The sequence below is a fragment of the Silurus aristotelis genome, assembly GCF_946808225.1.
Source record: "Silurus aristotelis genome assembly, chromosome: 18".
NCBI lineage: Eukaryota > Metazoa > Chordata > Actinopteri > Siluriformes > Siluridae > Silurus > Silurus aristotelis.
Window position 1 is genome coordinate 9,250,184 of NC_139591.1, and position 11,150 is coordinate 9,261,333.

Sequence of the window (11,150 nt, forward strand, 5' to 3'; positions counted from 1 at the left end):
TTGAAACAAATGAGCCATGAAAAATGATCATGCTCTATCAGCTATGCATATGTTAAAGCCATAAGCTGTGCTTGGAGCACAGTACTCGATGAAGCATGTCAATTAATGAGAAATCTATCAATCAATCTAAGAAATCTCTTTGGAATGACTAACATGCAATTAGGGAAACAGGACAAAATGACACAAGTGAATGACAAGATCTGATGTCCTCACATGCATCTTTAGTTATATTTAGTACAGTTGAATTGATCTTCCTGAAACAGTATGGCAGGATAAAATCTAAACAAAATAGACACCACCACATAAACATTACAAACCTTGGTCACTTTGTAATTCACCACTTTTTTTCTTGTTTTATCAAAAAGGTTTTTTTGAAATGGTTAAAAAAGATGTTCATGCAGGAGGATAAAACTCCAGCCAGTAGCAAATAGTGTTAATTAAACATTTTCATATCAAAATATCTCTGAAGCATCTAATACCATATTGTACATAGACTACATAAACTAAATAATTTAGTCTTTTCCAGTCATATCTGTTTTTTCCCCAAACTGTTATCACAAAGTTAGAGACACAGAATTGTATAATTCTCTTTGGATTTTTTCCTTTACTTGAACTGGGAGATCCAAACCTGGACCAACATGATAATATCAAGTGCCAAGTGTGCTGATTGAAGATATGGTTTGGGTTGGAGTGGAAGATCTTGAACTCTAGTCCTTTATTCATTCTTATAAATCAGTCACATTCAGCTACTAGCGGTTCATGAGTTCCTTAAACATGGTAAAACTGGTCAAATCCACTTCCCTACAATTGCTAAACTGCTCAGTCACCAGCTGTGGCAGGTTCAGGCATTTCCCTATTTATATTTGCACCATGGAAATTTGGTAAAGTGTGGAGGCTTAACCTCTAACATCTACACACTGTGGGATAAACCTATGAAAATCCAGGGCAAATTAGATTTAGAATGAACTTTAATAAGAAAATTAATAACTCATGCTTCAGGGTTCATAGAAGGTTCAACAAGAGAGATTTAAATGTCAATTGGGTTTTGAACATATTTAACAGGCAGTAATGGTATGGATTAATACACAAACACACAGTCTCCAGACTTTAGCAATAGACTAGTCCATGTCAACAGACCAGTGGTCATGAGTTCATGAGCTCTGTACACACTCATACACAGCACACATCAAAAAACTAAAACAGCATGCAGATGACTCAGAGTAATGCAGCTCCTGAGGTATTTTACAGTGTTAAAGCTTTTCTACTAGCGTCTACTACTGTTGTTCTTATCACAATGTCACAATCAGGGCCGTGCACAGGGGGGTGGCCTGGTGGCTAGAGCCACTGCATCTTTTCCCCAATCAGCATTAAAATCCACATTACAGTCAGTGGTTGATCCCCTGAATTAATCATTTCTGTTGGTAATGATTTGCTCTCGGTTGTACAATTTTGTACTTGTACAAGATATCTATGTACTTAGAAATAATGTGTAATTGTGAATCATAAAGGATGAGGTTATCAAAATATTTTAGACCATAGTTTCAAATAAAAAAGTTTTCTGTAAAAGGAACAGGTAAATTAAAAAATGTAAAGCAGTAAATAGTTTTTGTTATTATTAGCAATGTGTAATTGTGAAGTTCCATCAAAATATCTACAATTAAGTCTAACATTTTTACAGTGTGTGTTGTCTTCTATTGTAATTATATATTTGTAACAACTGGATAATTTGTATTATAGGTCTGTCCATGACTCTGGTCACAATGCCTGAACAGCAAAACCATGTACATCCTTAATAATACAAAATCAGACAACGTAAAGTTTAGTGAAGCTGTAAAACAGCTACCTTGCCCTTATATGTCATCCCTCAAATGCTGAAAAGGTCATTAATGCAATATATAAAAAAATTTAAAATAAAAAAAAAAAAATTTTAATAAAAAAGAGAGAAAGATTTCAAGGAACTTATTTTCCTCTGTCATTTCGGAACATTTAGTTACCAAGTATCATGATTTTATGAGCCACAGCTTCATCAGCTCATCAAACACACCTTAATAAAACAACAAATAACCTCTATATGTATGTATATGCATCATTAGTGTTATGTGGTTAGGAATCTGTCAGCCCACATCCAGTAGTTCTGATGTTGGCACCTTATTTACTTACAAGACAGAGAGGCTGCACTACACAATAGTTTATATACACAGCTTGCACACCTATGTTGTGTAAGTCCTTCAGCAAATAAAGAAGGTATGTGCCAGTTTTCTGTCATTCTGAAGAACTTTATCCCCTCAGCACTGAAACAGCTGTTGCTAAAAAGGTTTATTATGCCTGAATCAACTCTGCTACCTGACAGGTTTTAGAAAGTCACAAACTTCTAGACCGGATGATCTGATCAAAGTGAATAATTTAGGATTATTACTTAAGGTGTATATATGTCACAAAAATTAAATAACCAAGAATGATCTTTCAGAGAAAATAAATGGTATTGGCAAAGAAAATAAATAAAATTTCATGCATGCTTCGCTACATGTCAAACAACAGATTTGATCCTATTTTTGACTGAAGCAATAACAGGAGACAGACAGTTCCCTATGCACAATGCTGTGTTAGACAGTACTGAATCACATGCACACATGTATATCACTCATGCACATCAGATAAAAGAGTGCATTACAAAATATAATGTAAACCCATGTACATGGAAATTGAAATAGCCTGTGATTGAACTGGCAGAGAATGATTAAAGCCAGGCATTTCAAGCTCAGAGAAAACGTTGTCTCAGTAAACTGGTGTCAGTGATGATGACATGGCAGCATCCACAGGCAGTATTTTTCTCTCTCTTACACACACACCCTACATTCATGATTGAAGTAGGAGCCAGAGGAGTGTAGTGTGTTTTCAGGCTGAACACTGCCATATATACACACACCCTACTGTTCTGCCTCCACTTTCGCTGATGTCTTACATAAGTGGATTTTGGTTTTTGTATTTTACGCTGTGTGTTACGCCTTTGTTTTAGGAAAGCATACTGATTGTAAGCTTAGAAGCCAGATACTTGTGTAAATTATTTATCTTAATCCAATATAGGTCAAATAAATTAAACAAGAGACTGAAGGAAGAGATGAGAGGAAAAAAAGCAGAGATTGATAACTGCATAGTGGTACAATATATGAGAAATCAGGGTAGCTCCCCAGTGCAGGACTCACGTGAGCGTTTGCAGAAAGACAGCGAGGAAGAAGATAGAGGGGGTAAAAAAAAAAAAAAAGAAAAAAAGAAAGAGAGATCAGGGCAGCATCAGCATAGGCTTCCAAACATGAATGGAGTTTTGTCCATCCTTACACATCCACATCCCAGGAAACATTGAAAAAGCCTAATTAAAATAGCAAGAAAAAAAGGAGAGGAAAAAGAGCTGCAAGAACAGGAGCAGAGAGAGAAGCAAGCGAAAGGGTGTGAGCCAGCATGAGCATGTGAGAGGAGAGAGAGAGACAGAGAGAGAGAGAGAGAGAGAGAGAGAGAGAGAGAGAGAGAGAGAGAGAGAGAGAGAGAGAAGGCGGGAGGATGCATTAGCAATTGTGCGAGCGTACTGGCTCTGAGGAAGTGAGGAGGGGTTGTGGACAGCAGGCGCAAGGTGCAGAAAAAAAGCCATAGAGAAAGAAAGAAAGAGAGAGAGAGAGAGAGAGAGAGAGAGAGAGAGAGAGAGAGAGAGAGAGAGAGAGAGAGAGAGAGAGAGAGAGAGAGAGAAAGCTCATCATCTTTTAACCAACATTACAGCACTATAAAGTACTCTGTCTGCTAAAACGCAAGCAGCCAAATGTTTACTAGCATGAGATAAAGAAAAGTCAGGTATGAGCGATTTGGACTTAGGAGATCCAAAAAAGTCACACTTCCATGGCACTAACCCATTCCCTGGTAAATCAATGTCTGTCCTTGTATGATAAAGGCTGACCGCACTGAAAATCATGTGAGCCATGATTGTGAAAGACTCTTTTGTTTGCAGCAGGCCTTGAAGGGGGTGGTTCGCTTATTAGCATGCATACTCCAACTGCGAGGGATGGATCTGGATTAGGCAGAAAGAAACAGAGGGATCATAGGAAGATAAGGAGGGTTACTAGTGTGAGAACTGCAAAAGATATAGAGATCATACAAAGTACGCAAGCATCAACATGCATCTGAGATGAAACACTGAAGAAAAGCTAAAAATATTTAACTGGTGTGGAAAGATTTGAAAGTTCTGTAGAGATCATATCTGGAAATAAGCAGAGATGAAGCAAACAGACAGAGTTGCAAGGCTTTGCCAATGAAGAGGAAGAATGGAAGATGGTGTGGAGATAGAAAAAGTGGGTGGGGCATAGACTTATGCCAGAATTTGATTGCATGAACAAAGTATGTTGCCATAGAGACTGCATCCAGTGCAGCAGAGCTGAAATGGCTGCCTGTCCTGTGTCCCTCCTCTTTTACCCCTCCTTTCCGGTTCCTCTCATTTACCTTCTCTGTTGCTTTACAGCCGGGAGATATATCATGCTAGAAGAGCACAGACTTGCTACACTGGAATGGTATACAGGAATCGTACAGAACCCAATGATTGACTAAGAATGAATCTGTTGTGACACCACGAGACAATTTGCCAACATTACCTCCTTTAGACTTCTCAAGGAATCAACAAAATGCCACAAAACAGAAGTCATCAATTTATTTTAAGCTAGGTTCATTCTGTTTTATTTATTCTAGGATATTTCCTGTCATGCACATCAGGGTGTAGTCAAGTCTAGAAATAGTCGCGAAAAAAATTAAGTCAATAACTACGAGTTTTCAATTACACTATACTGACCAGTCCCTGGCTAGTGTGTCTGGGCATCACCAGCATGCAGGACAGTATAGCCGGGAGTGGCTCTGATGTCGAGGTCATAAAACCTGACAAAGGTCAAAGGGTTGGACCAACCTGCAGCGTTCCATATGTCCTGCAAGGGCACCCCTACGGACCAGGCCGTAGAGGCCGCCATACTCCGGGTTAAATGAGCCTTGAATCCAAAAGGAGTGGGAAGACCAGAGGACTCATAACCATAGATATCGCATCCACTATCCATCTGCTAAGAGTCTGCTTATTGGCAGGAAAACCTTTCCTATAAGGGCCTTAGCAGACAAACAGTTGCTCCGACTTTCTTCAAGGACTTGTCTTGTGGAGGTACGTATCCAGTGCTCGCAATGGACACAATCGATTCTGCTTCTCCTGGTCTGGAGCTAAGAAGGGAGGAGGGCAGAATAACTGCAATACAACAGGTTGTCAGGAAACCATAGGCACCTTAGGTACATAACCAGCTCTAGGGTAAAGAAAAACACTGGCCATGCCAGGGGTAAACTCCAGGAGAGACAGGGACAGACAGGGCCTGTAGGTTCACAATCTTTTTAAGGGAGGATATAGCCAAAAGGAAGGTGGTCTTTATCGACAGGTACCTAAGGGCCAACTCAGCCAAAGGTTCGAAGGGGGGCTCAGATAAAGCTGCCAACACAATGGCCAAATCCCACACAGGCCATAGTGTCATGAGAAGGTGTTTTCCTAGCGAGGTGCAATAAGCCACCATAGCGGACACGTAAACCTTAAGGGTGGACGGGGCCAACCCTGTGGCAAACTGTTCCTGCAAGAACTCCAGAACTGGCTCAACCGGGCAGTTGGCTGGGTCTAACCATTTGTGCTTACACCACGTGGAGAACAGCTGCTCCGCAAACCACGGTCTGCCCGGCCAACAAGGTGCCACCAGGAGGAGACATACTCCATCCTGGCGGATTCTCTCCAGAACTCCCGGGAGCAGCGCGATAGGAGGGAAGGCGTACAGACGAAGCCTCGGCCACGTCTGCACCATAGCGTCAAGCCCCAATGGGGCTGGGTAAGAGATAGAACCAGCAGGGACAGTGCGAGGTCTCCCAAGTCACAAACAGATCTACCTGGGCTCTGTAACATCTCTGCCATATCTGCTCCACCACCTCGGGGTGAAGCATTCATTCCCCAGGCCTCAGCCCTTGCCGTCTGCGATCCGCTGTCCTTCTTTATGAAGTAAAGAACAACTATGTAACAATGAAGTATTGGCTGTAGTAACCTGACTCTCTTACCAAGGGGGGTCTTTCCAGAAGACCACCCCTCCTTCTAACACAGAGGTACTGTGTCTTACCATAGCTAATGTGAGGAAAGCTCTAAGCATAGTCAACCCACAGAAGGATCCATGACCTGACAGCATTCCTGGTAGACTCCTCAGAGAATGTGCAGACAAGCTGGCAGATGCTTTTACCAACATCTTTAATATGTTTTGAGGCAACCACTATTGTGAAGTCTTCCTGCTTCAACGACTACCATCCCATTGCACCTACAGTAATCATGAAGAGTTTCAAGTGGATAGTCATAAAGCACATAAATACCTTACTGCCCCCTCTCACTGAACTGGCTGCAGTTTACATATCGTCCTAACCGCTCCACAATTGTTGCCATCTCCACCACACTCCATCTCGCCCTCACTCATATGAACAAAAAGGACAAATATAGTGCTGTAGAATTCGCCCCTTTTCTTCCTTTTTTTTTTTTTTTTTTTTGCATTTAAACATGTAAATAACAAAATAAAATTGTGTGATAATGAAATACAATTATTGATTAATTATAAAAAAATGTATTATTAGAATTTCAATATAATTATTTCATACAATTGCACAGTCACACAATATATTGTATGATCTTTGAGCTACAGGTCACAGATCCCTATCTGTACTGTATATGTGTAAAATGCCTTGATTTGTACTGATGTAGGGTGAGGAGGTCTGGGGTGCAGACACAAGGTTTTTCAGTAGGGTTGAGGTCGGAGCTCTATAGCAGCTACTCATGATCTTTCACTCCAACCCATGTCTTTCATCCTGAAACAGGTTTGAGTTTCCTAGTTTAAGTGCAGGGAAAGTTTTATACAATTGTGTGCCCACAACTCTGAGGTAACATTTTGGGGAAAACCAATACTTTTATTTATATAGTCCATGTGTTATTTTGCCAGTGAAAAATAATCATTAATAGGGGCAATGTAATACTTTTCATTCAAATTTTATTTTACACAAAAAAAAGGTGGGAGTTTGTCCAGGACTGTTTTCTTTTAAGAAAAATAGGGTACAATATAATGAATTAAACTAATCAACTAATTAAGTTCAGCATTAAACTACTCCAGTTGCGTTGACGTCTTTGGCACATACTGTAAGGTATATTCAAGTACAGACTGTAATCATGGTAACATAAGGTAACAAATGTATTTTTTCCACAGAGCCAACTCAACTTTGCACTTGCTAACAAACAGAAAAGTATATCTTCTATCCAGTACCACTTAAACTTGCTCTTACATTCTCAATTGCTTCCATATTCATTTTAGATTTATCTGTATTTATTAAGTCTGGCTTTGGTGAAAAATCATGCAGTGAAGCTACTTATGAAAAATTACATCACTACCTAATCACTTTGTAGAGCTCTATTAATACTTCAAACATTGTGTTTCTTTAGCTAAATGATAATTCAAAATTCAGTAGGTCCATTATCCCACATCTTGAGAAATGCATAGATAAACAGATTGTTAATCCCTCATTCATATTTAATCGTTTAATTCTGATCAGGGTCCTTGTGGATGATCCGAGGTCTTTCCCAGAATGCACAGGAAAACAATCTGAATGCAATGCAAGTACACAGCCTTTAAGCATTCTCAGTAGATTTGGATAGTGGGAGAAAAATTGAAAGAGCTAGAGGACATAGTGAACACTCAGCACAGACAGTACAAAGCTGAGGATCAAACACTGGAGCCTGGAGCAATGAAGAGAAAATAATAAAACTTATAGCCACCCAGACAGCATTTTAAATGTTAATTTCACCAAGTTAATTTTTTAAATGCAAACTTACCAAACCATTTTGTTTTCTCAGTCAATATTCAGATCTTTAAAGTGAACTTTGGTAGCGTCTGCAGTGACCTATGTAAAATAGATCAAATTTGACATCATAAACAAATACATTAAGACAAGCTGTATTGATGCATTACATTTTCCTGAAAAGTATTGCACTACAATAATTTATATCATGATAACATTTGCTGAAAATTGTTTTTATTGTTGAAATGTGCATCACTGCAAAGTAAAAACAAATTGATTTATTATAAAAAAAAAATTTTAAAAGGAGAAATATTTGCATGCTGACCTGCATACACACATCTAACATTGCTGTGACTGAATTCTGGCAAACAAACGAATAAGAGACAAAAAAACCCCAAAACAAATACATTGATGGTTTCACTCAGTACATCTGGTTTGGACCCATAATGTTAGTTTTATACCTCGAGCATATTTTCACTCGATTATATTAAAAAGCATTTTTTAGCAACAAAAAATTCATAAATAAATAGTTAGACTTAGACTGCTGCCCCGGCGACCCGAATTACGGATAAGCGGGAAAAAGTGAATGAATGAATGTACAGATGCCATACCTGGTTTAAATTCATATCAGCTTTATTTGTATAGTGTATAGTTTTTTGTTTGTTTGTTTGTTTGTTTTGTCCCTACTGTACACCAATTTCTCTTTTCTAGTTAGTCTATTATTAGTTGCCATCTTCCACACATGTTAAAATTATAATTTTTTGCTAAATCTTGAATCTGTTTACTTTGTACAATATTTGTATATTATATTCATTTCTCCTCACATTTTAGCAGTTCTCTGTACAATATCGACCCCAAGTCCAGGAGAAACACATAATGTGCAGCACTTACACAAACAAAGGGTGAGTACAGTGACACATCTCTGCTTTCCAAGTAGGACAGTTATGGTCCAGTGACTCAAAACGCTCCTTTCTTATGACAAGCAGTCAGGTGCTGTAGTCTCCACAGTGTACGTGAATGTTTTTTGAGTGGAACTGAAGGGAGGGACTGCATTTGCTTGGAATTTGAGTTTCAAAAAAAGCCAAAAAGAAGCCAATCACCATTTTAGGCAAGATAAATGTTAAATAAGTCGATATCTTAAAAAAAGTTATGTAATATTTCTACAAAAAAAATATTACTTTTTTATTTATATACAATAATTTAATATGCATGCATTACAGTTCTGAATTAGACCCACTTCTGTAGTCAATCATCCTTTACAACACTTCATAACAATTATGGCAGAAATGTCAGGATGTACTAAAAAACATATATACTTTACTCACCTTTATTTACAGCAGGTAAAGCAATGAAACATTAAATTAACACTCTAGTAGATCTTCCTTAAGAGTCCTCCGAGTCACCTTTTCAAAGTGATTCCCGTCTCAAGTTCGTTCCTTTCTGATGTAGCTCAAGTTTCTCATGTCTGCCTCCACCCCCCCTGACGCAAGCGCATGCAGAAAAACAGAGACACACAGGAGTTTCAAAAGGTCACAACAAAAGCTGGAATATACCACAGTCATTCCACTGCATAGATAACACAGTCATGACCTTGGCTTTTCAAGACAATAGTCATAAAATTAGGATAAGGATTTTTACATAAAAGTACTCTGTGGTAATAGAGAAGGATTCTATATTAAAAATATCTCATGGAGTCTCATCTTTAAAACCTCTTCAATGGAAGTGCACTAGTCTGTGGCTAGTATAGGCACTAAACTCTAAAGAAAGAAGAGTCTCTGTGTGTGGCCACTTATTTCTAAACGGGTATTATTTCACTGTACCTCCAGCCGAATGAGATCACGCTGTAAACATCTTTGTCACCAAGGCGACGAGACAAATGCACCATTTTTCAACTTCACAACAGCAACCTTACAGCTGTCTAAAAAATGTTAGAATTCTATGGTTTGACAGATCAGAACACACACAAAAAAAAAGAATGTGCTCCTTAGTCCTAGAATTAGCTAAATGCATGCATATAGGAACACCACCACATGGCATTACGTCATTATATATATATATATATATATATATATATATATATATATATATTTATTATTTTTTTTTTATTAAGCTAAAATGGAGAAACCATATATTAAATACTATGTAAAGGATATGATTCAATAGCCTGTAGAACCATGTTCTGTATGACTATAAGTCTAATAATTTTTGAGGAATTCTGGCTTACTTTTCTTTTAAACGTCATTTTAGTTCATTAAAGTTTACAGGCATTTGTTTTTGCGCAGCTCTCTAAAGGTTCCGCCACAGCATTTTAGACATATGACTTTACACCAGGTCATTATTTATATTATATTATATTATATATATATACACAGTACAGACCAAAAGTTTGGACACGCCTTCTCATTCAAAGAGTTTTCTTTATTTTCATGACTATGAAAATTGTAGTATATATATATACAGTGAGAAAAATAAGTATTTGAACACCCTGCTATTTTGCAAGTTCTCCCACATGAATGATTTTTAAACTATTTATTTGTATGATACAGCTGCAAATAAGTATTTGAACACCTCAGAAAGTCAATGTTAATATTTGGTACAGTAGCATTTGTTTGAGGTCAAACGTTTCCTGTAGTTTTTCACCAGGTTTGCACACACTGCAGGAGGGATTTTGGCCCACTCCTCCACACAGATCTTCTCTAGATCAGTCAGGTTTCTGGCCTGTCACTGAGAAACACGGAGTTTGAGCTCCCTCCAAAGATTCTCTATTGGGTTTAGGTCTGGAGACTGGCTAGGCCATGCCAGAACCTTGATATGCTTCTTACAGAGCCACTCCTTGGTTATCCTGGCTGTGTGCTTCGGGTCATTGTCATGTTGGAAGACCCAGCCTTGACCCATCTTCAATGCTCTAACTGAGGGAAGGAGGTTGTTCCCCAAAATCTCGCAATACATGGCCCCGGTCATCCTCTCCTTAATACAGTGCAGTCGCCCTGTCCCATGTGCAGAAAAACACCCCCAAAGCATGATGCTACCACCCCCATGCTTCACAGTAGGGATGGTGTTCTTGGGATGGTACTCATTCTTCTTCCTCCAAACACGTTTAGTGGAATTATGTCCCAAAAGTTATATTTTGGTCGCATCTGACCACATGACTTTCTCCCATGACACCTCTGGATCATCCAAATGGTCATTGGCAAACTTAAGCCGTGCCTGGACATATGCTGGTTTAAGCAGGGGAACCTTCTGTGCCATGCATGATTTCAAACCATGACGTCTTAGTG

General features: G+C 38.6%; 1 protein-coding gene across 3 annotated transcripts in view; it reads right to left on the reverse strand.

Annotated features, from left to right (window-relative positions):
* trim3b (tripartite motif containing 3b) overlaps positions 1–9,568 on the reverse strand; it is a 43,350-nt gene extending 33,782 nt beyond the window's left edge. For 2 of the 3 annotated variants that reach the window (XM_083569080.1, XM_083569076.1), the window contains exons 1-3: positions 9,198–9,568; positions 7,907–7,974; positions 3,204–4,054 (exon numbers count right to left, since the gene is read on the reverse strand). The gene's annotated coding sequence lies outside the window, so the exon portion shown is untranslated. The remainder of the gene's footprint in view (positions 1–3,203; positions 4,055–7,906; positions 7,975–9,197) is intronic. The other variant, XM_083569077.1, reaches the window with a different exon arrangement.
* Between the last annotated feature and the right edge of the window lie 1,582 nt (positions 9,569–11,150).